Source organism: Pimephales promelas, chromosome 16 (genome assembly GCF_988280905.1).
Source record: "Pimephales promelas chromosome 16, fPimPro1.hap1.1, whole genome shotgun sequence".
In the NCBI taxonomy this organism is placed as follows: domain Eukaryota; kingdom Metazoa; phylum Chordata; class Actinopteri; order Cypriniformes; family Leuciscidae; genus Pimephales; species Pimephales promelas.
This window is the reverse complement of record NC_142784.1, coordinates 21,293,483-21,306,301: the sequence shown is the minus strand read 5'-3', so window position 1 is coordinate 21,306,301 and position 12,819 is coordinate 21,293,483. Positions and strand designations below refer to the sequence as shown.

The 12,819-nt window shown below is 39.0% G+C and overlaps 1 protein-coding gene across 1 annotated transcript in view; it reads left to right on the top strand.

The window, feature by feature from the left end:
* Positions 1–12,819, top strand: part of rtn4rl1b (reticulon 4 receptor-like 1b) — a 175,856-nt gene that overhangs the window by 43,796 nt on the left and 119,241 nt on the right. The gene's annotated exons all lie outside the window — the stretch shown is intronic.

Here is a 12,819-nt window from a genome sequence, read left to right as displayed (position 1 = left end):
CCAGCCCACGTTGCTGGCCGCCTTATTCCCTGGGACTTATGACACAGTAAACACATAGCGTTCATATCTCACTACTCTACCCTGCCAGTACATACAAAGATAGATCAAACTGACATTACGTTAACCAACCATTCAATTACATCCTGTTGAGCCTTAATTGTCTTTTTCCGGGTCCGACTCTGGTTCAAACTGATACAGTTGCACAGATCTGTCATACTGTAAGTTTTCTTACAATACTAATGAGAATTTTGAATTAAAGTATATTACAAACTTTTCATTTAGACCCTAACGAATCTAATTAACTCGTGTGAAAATGTCATTATATGACCCCACACATTTTTGAAGACACCTCCTAAGAAATGCATCTGATTAGGGTCAAGTGAATAAAAAACAATTTTAAAAATTGGAAATATTTTTCTTTTTGTGCTTCCCTACACCTGTCCAAAGTGAGTTCAGGCTGTCCCTTATGCAAAACCCTTGATAAAGAACACAGTGCTGCAGCCAGCACGTCAGTGTTGGGATATGTGCAAATAGAAAGAGAGCGAGTGAGCATGAGATATCTCTTTCATCTCCTCCTGACATCTTCAAAGACAATGAGAATCACTTTACTTTGGAGTGAATTAACATGCAACACACATACACAAACCTTGTTCAAACACGAAGGCAAAGGCAACTGACACCATCCTGTCTCTATATCAGCAGTCTATTCTCCATGTGCCCTTTGTTTGGCTGAATGTCAGCTTGGAGACTATTAATAACAGTGGCAGTGCTGGGATGGCTTGAACTGATCTCCTCTCCATCAACACTCTGACTGCTCTGCACACACATCAAAGGGGTGACGGGGTTGTCGCGCTCATGAAAGCGGGTGGAGGATTCGTGAATGTAAGCTGGCAGGCGGAACAAATTCGGCTAATGGTCTTTTTTATCTTTATTGTGGGTTTAGCTTCTGTCAGAAAACAAAAGCTACATTGAGCATTTGGCCCTTATGTTGACATGAAAATCTGTGTCTCGTCCAATGTGAGGAAAAGCTACTGTATTCTGAACTCCTGTCATGCTGAAAAATATAGTCAAGTTAGTAGCCTTGAGAGTTAGATTACGGCTGCCTTGGGAATTTACCGGATGCTGAGTCTGTAATGGCTCTAACGTGAACTGGACAGTCCAGTTTGACTATGGACTTCTAACAGAGCCTATTGCTTAATAGGTTCGACCCACAGTGTGATAATTGCATAGAATGCAGTCAGAGTGCTCTGCTGGACTGTCTTCTCGGTCCTGCATGGTTTCATATTTCTTCTTTTTTCTATTTCTTTTGAAGTCAAGTTATTTATATGTCATTGTTTCAGTTTCAGAGAGAGAGGCTTACAGTTGTGTGGCATTAGCCGCAGCTCAAGGGCCTGTACACTTGGCAGCTGAGTGTGCTCATCTGAAAACTTGTTTTTCTTTGAGCGCTGTTTCAGTGTATGCTGCTGTGATAGACGGTAAATGCTGTCGGGCAGACCGCGTGTGTGGGAGGGTGGATATCAGTAGGGGGTGAATGTGTGTTTATTGCACACAATTTGAAATGCATCAAGTCAACACAACAGTGCTGTTTAAAATGAACCCTCTTTCGTTCCTTATTCTAGCAAAGTTATTACGAAAACGACGCAATTACGATGCATTTGGCAAAAAAATGAACTGTGCATGATTACACTTTTTGGAATGTGATTATTGACATCAATTTTAGAAATGAAAGATCTCCACTATGAATAGTGCCTTGCCCCTTACATATTGTGTGTTTGTGTATTCATTCAAGTGTGTGGTCTATGTAATTACAGAGTAATCATCTGTAGCCATTATCTAATAAAGCGAAGAGGCTGACAAAACAGTTTTGAATGTATCTCTCTAAATTGAGCTTTCTGAGAGGTGAACAACACTTGTATTTTAAGGAATATTCCGGGTTCAGTACAAGTCAAGCTGAATCGATATTATTTATGGCATATGTTGATGAAGAATCAAGGTTATGATGAGTTGAAAGTGATAGGGCCAGTTTTTGAAGGATTTAAAGCAAAAATATTTAATTTGATAAAAGCACTTACATTAATAGTTCTGTTAGAAGATCAATCAATGTTTCAATCAATCATTTTTCAGGGTTTTAGGGTTTATAATGTTCTGTTGTCATGGCAACAAAGTTATAAAATGAACTTACAGTATAATGAAGCTAGAATATTTCTTTAAAAGGATCAATGAAAATTATTTTAAATCATTGTGATCATTCACTTTGTACCAAACTCGAATGGCTTTCTTTTTTCCTGAAAAGTACAAAATAAACTATTATGAAGAATGTAAGCTATTTTTGCCCGTATGAAGCAACACAACAACTTTTCATGATAAACAGATTGAAACTGAAACCTTTATTCACTATAAAATCAAAATACTTTGATCAAAGCAACACACGCATACACAAACCGCTCATTTTGGGAGAATCATTTCTTTATCCATGTCTTACATCTTACATGTAGGGCTCGTTTGGTCATCTAAAGCCAAAGTAGGTGAGGCATAGACACAGATACAAAGTCTGCAGATACAATTTCAGATAGCCAATATCTCAGAGCGTCTAAAAGCTCTTTTTTTGCCCTTGGGATTGGCACAGAGTGTATTTTTCCATGCAGAAAGATATGTTTTAGGGATGTGTATTTATTATGGATGGGTGTGTAGCAGTTTGTCATGCTGGCATCAGTGTTATCTCTGCCTTTCAAAAGTGTGTGTGTGCGCTATACCTGCCTGAACTGTGGGCATTGGGGCAAACACGGCCCATCTGTACCTTTGGTTACAGCAGCAAGGTTATTTCAAAACACACACACATGGCGGGTTTGTGTGCACATAAACACATGGGCTAATTCACTAATCGACAACTTTTGCACAAATTTGAATCACAAACCTCCATATAAGTTACTTTCTTATGCTAACACATCTGACACTATAGGTGGGCATCTGGGGGCTTGATTTGTTCATTTTTATTTTTATTTTTATTTTATTTTTATTTATTTAGGAACAACTTTCGGTTTCACTTTATCTGGATGGTCCCTTTAACACATTCTGTTGAATATAAGTAACACTGCACCTATAGGTCTACTAACTCTCACTAGAGTGTTAGTAGAGTATTAGTAGACTGGTAGGGTTAGGGATAGAATAAGTTGTTGTGTACTTGCAATGTTACTTATAGTCAGTAAAATGTCTGTTGGAGGAACATCACAATAAAGAGTTGGCAGATATTAAGCAGACAGTGAGTTGGTTAATTGAGATGTAGTTGCAAAGTTAGTTATAGTCAACAGAATGTTCAAAAGGGACCATCAAAATAAAGTGTTACCCAACTTTCTGTCATTAGGACTCGATCACGTCCTTCATCCAGCCCCAACGAGATTTAATTCCACTGAACCTGTTAGTCTAGGTTGAACTAAAAGCCCTCCCACACAATACAGAGCCTCTGGGGTCCGATAGTCATCATAAGCATGTGGTCTCTCTCTTTCTCTATCCTTCTCTGGTGGTGAAGCTGATCAGAGAGCCAGCCATTCTCAGTGTGATCAGCCTGAAGGCTTTGTCTGACCTTTAGCAGATTAACAGAGCTGGCACTGCAGACTGGCTGCTGTTGATATTCCACCATTGGCTCTGATCTCCTATCATCTCCATTCATTGTGAAGATAAGCCCGGGCAGACACAGGTGACTGTCTGACGGCACAGCAGTGGAGACAGAACTGTCAGAGCGCTGCCAATTTGTTGCTGGTAATTTTACCCCTCAACCCTTTCACAGGATTTCCGCTATTGTCTTCCAGTTGGAGTCAGAGGTGTTTGGCTTGTGGTGCTGATAGAAGGGGAGTATGAAATGCTGAATGTGAGTGTGATTCTGGCGTTGGCTGAAAATGTGGCTATTAAGCCATAAAAGTGCCTCTCCTAAAAGCGTAATCTTGAGAGAATCGGATTTGTTTTAATAGATCTTAACATACAATTTGGCCTTACACATAGAGTCCATTTAAGAGTCATTCATTCAGAGTTTGGTTGAACAACACTGGTTGTATTTATGGCCTTGATTTACTAAATAAATATATTAATACATTGACTATATTTGTGATTCACTTTAAAAATGGCTCATAAGAGTCATTAGTCTGGCCATTGGGCTACAATGATTGGCCTTCTGGTATAGATTCACTAAAATAATTAGCCTAACTCCAACATTTCCACCAAGTGGTGCGGTTTCCATTGTCAGAAGTTGTGAATGGCACCCTAATTCCGAGCTGTACCGTACCACTTTACTGTACTTTACTGTAAAGTCCTGTACCGCTCCGTGGAAACGAGGCATTATTTTGTAAAAAGAAAAACGAAAGAAGAAAAAAAATGTCTGCACCACAATCGCATTCCTAAATTTACATGACTAACCCCAATCTTACAACCCAATGTCTACAACAGGTTTATATGCTAATTGTTGTATTAATGTTTAATTACCACACACCAGCTTACTGGTAATGAAGCCAATCAGTATAGGAGGCCATGATGGACAGAGGCCAAGGGGCAAATTTGGCCAGGATGAAAGAGTTACACCCCTACAGTCCTCCTTTTTTGAAGGACATCCTGGGATTTTTTAATGACTACAAAGAGTCAAGACCTTTGTTTATCGTCTAAACGTCTCAAGGACGGTGCTTTTTGACAGTATAGTGTCCCCGTCACTACACTAGCGAGGACCATAGACAGTAAAAGAAATGGACAGAGCGATCTCATTGGAACTCCATTGAGACGATTGAAGCCCGTTTATGGCGATTTTTTAGCACTTCCATCCCTGACGCGCAGACTTAAACAGAGCTTGACTACGTAGATGTGACGTGAGTGACCCGTCTGTCTTCTAGTGGATGTGGCATGAGAAATCTGAATCATTCCCTTCCGAAACATGCAGAGGCGGAAAGTGTGAATAGGAGCTGTCCATGAGCTAGGAGAAGGAGAAAATTTTGCTAGGTATTCTGATTAATTATTTTGTCATTTTACCTCCACGTTTCCATGATTGCGCGCAAGCTTCTTGTCATGTCCATACGGTAATCCCTCTACTGTGTGACAGAGAGTCACGCGGGTATGACGCAATCGTTAGCCTACTTTCACTAAAACTGCTTCTACGGGGCCATAACATAAGCTACAAGGTAATGGAGCATTTTATAAATCGTCATGTTTCTTTAGAAATAAATAAAGGACAAATGGGGTCTTCAAACGCCTCAGATGTAAAGTTATTCGCTGTCAAAGTGACGCCAAAATGAATGGGAGTCAATGGGAATGCTAACGCAAGTGAAGTTCTGCTACAAGATGGCAGCTCCCGCGAGGCTTCAACTTCCGGTCGATGGATTACCCCCTTGGTTAGGACCCACACAGACCACAAGATGTGCACCCCCTGCTGGCCTCACCAACACCTCTTCCAGTAGCAACCTGGTTTTCTCAGGAGGTCTCCCATCCAAGTACTAACCAGGCTCAGCCCTGCGTAGCTTCAGTGGGCAACAGGGTGATGGCTGCTAGTATGTTAACAAGGCACCACGGTGAAGTCCTAAGAATCAGTGTTATCTGCATTCAGAGACAGAATAGACAAATCTTTGTACACACACAGACGTGCATGATGCAACAAGTCCAGGGCTTAGTCAATTTGTTTTGCAGCCTAAGCACGTTGGCCATGTCAAACAGGAAACATTTCAAACAAGAGAAAAAAAACTTGCATGCAGTTTCCCCTAGTACTTTGAAGCCCACTACAGAGCTTGTGCTTGTGAATGTGATTGGATGGTGGCACAATCTGCTTACCGTGGAAATAAAACGAGGCAAACAGTGCTAAGAACCAGAACATTTCTGTTTTTAAGGACACTGCTGTTAACCAACATCCATATCACAGGTGCACAGCAGGCCCACTGAAGTGCAGAGCGTACGTAATGGCAAATCCAAACTGATTACGTTCTCCCGATTGCAGCCGAGCGATTCAGTGCATGTGAGTGTATGTGCAGAGCGTGTGCGCGTGACACAGATTTTCCATTGCCACTTAGACAGCAGTAATTACTCTCCTCGCGTTCAGAGGGCCAGGCACAGGGGGTCAGCAAAGTCGACTCAAAACGATTTAAGGAGCAAGGGGTGAATGCATTTAAACTGTGATGGTCAATGTGCTGCGACAGTGTAGGCACGACTTAAAGCAGAATGCTTCTCTCCTGCCTCGTGGAATAACTGTGTTCGAAATAACTCTGGTCCGATATCTCAGACAGCCACCGATGTGAACGATTCATTAGAGGGACAGATTAACAGTGCCAACCGTGATGGTGGGGGGTATGGCGTAATGACCACTAAATGACCAATCAGTGTGCAATGGCAACAAATGATAGATCTTCAGTCCACACAGCGTCCTCCATCTCATTAAAACAACCCAGCACCTGTGGCCCTGCTGCAGCCCACATCTGTCACGTGTAACACTTCTGTGTTTTCACTATAGGAACACAGAAAATATGACCTCTATACAAAACGATGAGTTCTGCTTTTTTTCATTGTAATCCAATACTACATTCTAGTGCTGTCAAACGATTAAAATATTTATTTTATCAACATGAAATAGTGGATCGGCTTGCTTTGTGCAAATGTTTTTTTTAATTGAAAACAACAGTGATAATACTGTGTTCAATTTCACACTAAAACATTCTGACTTGGAGAAAATAATCTCTCACACAATGTAACACTGTCCGTCAAAAAAAGTGTGAAAGAAATAATGACGAGGTCCTGATATTGACGAGGGGACGGAGAATTCGCATCAGCTGTGTGTGTGCTCGGTCATCGTCATGATCACAACGACAAAACACACAGATCACTTTGGTCTTGTCAATGGGACCATTTGGCAACTTTTTAAAAGTAAACTTTTTAATTCAGAATCTTATTGGCATCCATTTCAGCGTCTCGCGCTCGACATCAACTCAAAACGAAAAGTTAACCTACTATTTGGCCGGCTCGCAACAAGTGTGTTCAGACAGGACGTGGAATGGGCAAGTTTTCGAAACTATTTGGATGCCCATAACAAGTGTGCGTTGTCCATACCATAAGCCTGCCCATACCATAACCCCACCACCACCATGGGCCAAGGTGAAGATGCTGGATATGGAGGTCTTGGGTTGGTGTGGTTACATGTGGTCTGCAGTTGGGCATGATGGATGTACTGCCACTTTCTCTTAAACACCTTTGGAGACGGCTTATGGTAGAGAAATCAACATTCAATTCACAGGCAACAGTGGGGTTGCGGAGGGGTTACATTGGTGCCGTGACCTGGATGGGAGTGAGGTTTATTGGGTGAGTGTGTCCGAGGCCAGCTAGTAAGAGCTGTGTGAGTAAACTACAACTTATAAAAATGTCAACTTATGCCAATGCTCTAAATTACATTAAGTAACTATCGGATGATTTCAGTTGAGTTTTTTTTTAAGTAATTGAATCTATTCATTTAAATTAAATGATTCAATTCAATTTGAATTTGTACTTTAAGTTAATTCAATATATGCCATATCATGCTAAATGTGTAGGACAATGACCCATGTCTTGGGGAGCAAAGTGGTTCCTGTCTTAAATTATTCACAATCACATGAATACTCATCACATAAACACTCATAAGACATAAAAAAGAAATATAAAAAGCGATCTGATCATTTAACTCATCAAGTACAGAAAAAAAAAATGCGCCCCGACATCACTTCGGAAAAAATCAACTGTGTAAAATAAAAAAAATATATAAAAATTGGTCAAATAATGCATATTAATTATTCTGTAGTGCATACTGGGAAGGAGGTAAATGGAACTTAAATGCTGCATATTTTGTGATAGACAATCCGCATGAAGATCTTTGGAATCGTTAGCGCATGAAAAAAATATAATCAGATAAATCTTTGGTTATTTTCCATTATTTACTTGACGATTCATCATTTTTATAGCATATACAGCCTCTGTTTGATGGTGGAATCTGCTTTAGGAATCTTTTCTCTGAAATCCCTATCTGAAGAGGTCTATCATTATTCCTCATGCATCTCTGGAGTAATGAAGGCTCTCACCCATGAGAAAAAAGCTTGGCTTTATTAAGTGCATGTCCAGTGTGTTATGAAAGCAAGATGCATGCTCAGCAGCATAAGATAGAGGGATGGAGAGTGAGAGAGAGAGGGACAAGCGGAGAAAACAGGAGGTGAGAACGTCTCAGATTAACCTTTGCTTTCCTGGCATCAAAGAGAGTGCTGTCCACAGCAATCATGTCCGGGCCAGCATGTATTTTCAGTCCCTTTCCCACTTTTCCCCCATAAAGTGCCTCTGCAGCCTAGTTGTGTGATCTTGCAGTGAGTCCAACTCAAAATAAATATGACCAGCTGCTTTAACCAGAGCCATTCACACAGAAGGTCAACACATAGGCTAGTGTATACTGTATGGAAGCCTGTTTCAAATAAGAAAAAGCCACATTGTCAGATGTAAAGTCACAATGTGTATTGTATGTTTATTGTAAGATTTAAAGTCACATTGCAAGATTTCAATCCATAAAGTTGCAACGCTGAGAATGAAAGATAGGAATAGGCTAGTCACATTGTAAGATGTAGTCATTTTGTGAGTTGTATATCCATGGTGAGAAATTAAGTTGCAAATGTGAGAAATATGTGACATTGTCAGATAATGTCCTATTGTATGAAGTCACATTACAAGATATACATGTAATTTTTGTTTTGTTTGTTTTACTCCAAGGCAGAAACAGGCTTCCATAAATGAATTGTTTTTATCAATATTGTTATATTCATAATGAGTTGATGAGAATACACATATTTTCAGATTAAATTAAGTTCATCCTTTCTTACCTCATTGGTAAACCATTTTTGTATTTCTACTTTAAAGCATTTTGTTTTGCATTTTAGCATTAGCATTTTAGATTGTTTGATGACTCGTAACAACAAAAAATATATATATTTGTCCTTATAGTGTCCTTCTATGAATGGCTGTATCTTTGTTTTTGTGGCTGCCTTTCTTTGTGCTTGTGTTTACGTTGGTAAGAGAAATTTGGATCAGCTTTGTGGCGACTGCACTTTCCCAGTCTCTTTGTGAGAGTGCAGAATGTTGTGTGTGTGTGTGTGTGTGTGTGTGTGTGTGTGCACCTGTCACCTGTCCACCACTGCTGGCTACAGGGGAGAGACCGGTCTACTCTGAGGCACAGTATGGCAGGCAATGAGAGCCTGTCACTACTATCTTAGTGCTCACCTCAAACACACTCCAGTCTCTTTATATACCGGTTCTCTTCTCTGTGCTGCCCACTCTCTTTGCTCTGTCAATCCTGCTGATCTTTCAACTGATTTAACCTGTGATAGATTTTACCATTCAGCTCAGTATGTGTCAAATGATCTGCTTCTGTCTTATAACACTAACTACTAATATGCATCTCATGCCTGTTTAACCACTAACTGCAGTTTGTGGCTTTAATCCCAGCTAACAGGGAACGTTCCCAGAACATTCACTAACGTTCTTTAAAAGTTGTGTAAATGTTAGGACAAAACGTTATTAAAATAATGTTTTCGGAACATTCATATAACGTTATTAACCTTCTTGTAACGTTGAGAGAAAACGTTCTTAGAACAACGTTCTTGGAACGTCTTTATCACGTTATTTGTATTTGATGAACGTTCTCATTACGTTGATAAAAAACGTTCTTAGAACAACGTTATCGGAACGTCTTTATCAAGTTATTTGTGTTTGATAAACGTTCTCATAACGTTCCAGCAACATTATGCTAACCTTAGGATAACGTTCTAACAACATTATGCTAACGTTCCAGCAACGTTCTGCAAACATTAAGACACCGTTCCAGCAACGTTAAGCAAACTGAACATTTCCACGTTTTTAGAACATTTTAAATTAACGTTCCCACAACCAAAATGGAACGTTAGAAAAACGTTCTCAGAACTTAACTTTGTTAGCTGGGATGTATGCTATGGGATTAGATTTGTATTTTGTCATGGTACCAATATTTAAGTAGGCCATTCTCAATAATCGCAGCAAGAACTAATATGAAGAATTAAATATTAATATAATTTTTTAACGAATTACATTAAAGTGACGACGTGTTGCTTTCAAGCATATCAATAATTAAACATTGTTTCAAATAGTTATGCAACTAAACTGTCAGTAATAAATTAGTGTTTTTAATATTAAGGACGTATATAGACAGCATCTGGTATATGAAACATACTGTATTTCGCACGTGACAAGTGACACTATTTATATTATACTTAACTAAAACATTATATTTTGCAATCTTTCTTTTGACTTGGTACAGAACAACTGATGCATTTCACATTTCTAGTATTTACTGAAGTGTTATAATATACATATACATTCAAAAAGGAAGAAGAAACTATTTAAAGGGGGAAAACAAACTTGAAAGTCAAATCTAAAAACCTTCATTTGTTAACAGGTTTCCTGATTTTCGAGTTTTCATTTATACTTCCGAAGTTGTCATTTAAATGAATCAGTTTCATTCTCTCTCAAGTCTCAATTTATACAGTATATATATATATATATATATATATATATATATATTTTAAAAATGCTTCAGTTATGTTCAGTACTTCTGGCACAAATCTAATCCCGTCTGATGCTGTTTCCTTTTTAATGCTTGATCTTCAAAGTGCTTGCTAGATTCTTGATAACATGCAATATTTAATGGAAACTACTAACTTAATGCACTGCACTGAAAAGATTACATGTTTTTTGGTGTCTCTAACCACTAACAAGCAAACTTCTACTAACAACTAAACTATACTGTGAACATCTCTGAATATGTTACTGACCCACTGATACTATCAACTACACACTGAAGTACAGGAGAAACATGTTCATCTAATCCTAACAATCACAATACAAGGGAATATAGAGCCCGATCTCATGAAAGTTTGTATCTATAGCACGAATGTCATTTCTTGTGCCATTTATACGGCAAAAATAGTTTTTCGCGTGCATATGATACGCAATTTTTGGCGTATAATAAGTACGAACTCCCCACCCCCCCTTCCCCCTAAACTAGGGGGTTTTCAGTGCGTATAGCATATGCACGCAAAAAACATTTTAGGCGTAGAAATGCCACGAGAAATGACAATCGTGGTAAAGATACGCACTTTCATGAGACTGTGTTGGAATATACTGTAAGTTGCTTCTTACTTGACTCCTGTGACAGTTAATTTAGTATCTTTTCGAACTTCACCTCTATTTCTATTAATTTTTATTAGTGCAATGCTTTTATATAGTAGTTTCATACAATGTTTCTTCATTGAAAATTTTTCAAAATACTAAAACCTTGTTTACTTCCAGGTTTAAATCAGATTTTGATTCACAGATTTTCAATGCAGTCTCAGAATTTTGGAGCCCACTTCATATTTGATATGATATTAACTTAATTAAATAGTCTGGAGGGGATTTAGAGCTTGACTCAACCCAAGCCTTCCATCACAGACGGCAAGCCAAATATGTTTACCTTCATCTATCTCAAGGATTATATGAACGTGTGAACTCGTGAATTGCATGTTAACAGCCGGCCTCACCTGAAACCAACAAAAAGCGACGTGATCTGCATTCTGATGGTCTGATGCGCTTTTTTTTTCCGTTTAGCCCTAAATGATCATACTTGATTAATCCACAGCACTAATCAAGATGCTTGTTGATGAATAAGCTGTGACCATTAAGGGATAAAACAGTCTCCCTGCAGATCATCTGCAAAACACCAGATTAACACACTGTCACAATATCACCCTTGCTCTGTTCTGAAACCTAGTGAGCTGCCTACGGAAGCAGCATTTTAAGGCATCATTTCGCTCTTAACGAGAAAAATGGCATCTTAATTTGTGCTGCCTCATTAAAGCAGCGCTCAGTAAGACTGGAAACTTCTTTGCTGTTTTCTCGCAGGTTTCTCTCTCGAGCTCCCCCTACAGTTTCGGAGTATATATACATGAGAAAACTGTCGTAAACTCGTTGTCAACTCCCCCTCCCATCTCGTTCAGGCAGGCCATGTGAATTTGTTTTCAGAGAAGCCGGCGAACAAACGGATTTTGTCCCCACCACTTTTGAAACATCTCGCGGCACAGATGTACCAATGCAAATAAAACATCTCCAGTTAACAGCATTCGTTTCATTTGTTTGTTAAATAACAGGCGATCTAGCACTGAAATGTGTTGGCTTCTCTCAGAAACGCGCTTCAATCCGTTGCGGAGATTCTTTCCGGTGAAATCACAAATAAAAATGCACACAAACGTGTCCCTTTTTCTCATGGTTTCTAATTCCTCTCTCGTATATTTTCCCCCACTCATCAAAACATATAAAACCACTGATAAACATTATATCAATTCAACCACTGATAAACATTATTGGTTTTGATGAGGGGGAAATAAAAACTATTCGAGTGCGGAACCTCTGGCCGGACCATCACTGTATTGTGCTCATTTTTATTTATGTGCATCAGGAAGCTATGGACATCGTCGTTCAAAATATTACCTACTCGAAAGAGAAAAAAGAATGAATGCGTTACCCAGCACTTTTGAAAATGCCCTTCCAAATGCGTCTCTGTCCCCAGCACATTTCAAACCAAACTGACGCCCGAGCCATGTCCACTGAGGTATGATTCTCAGAACAATATTATTCAAATGTTGAGATAGTGTATATTTTTATTGTGTTACCAAACGTTATCAGTAACATTATGGTTAAAAATCAATAATACTATAAGAAATATTTCCGCTATTTATTTATTTTTAGTTTAGCCTACAGCTATAGCTACTTTGATTATGCATTATC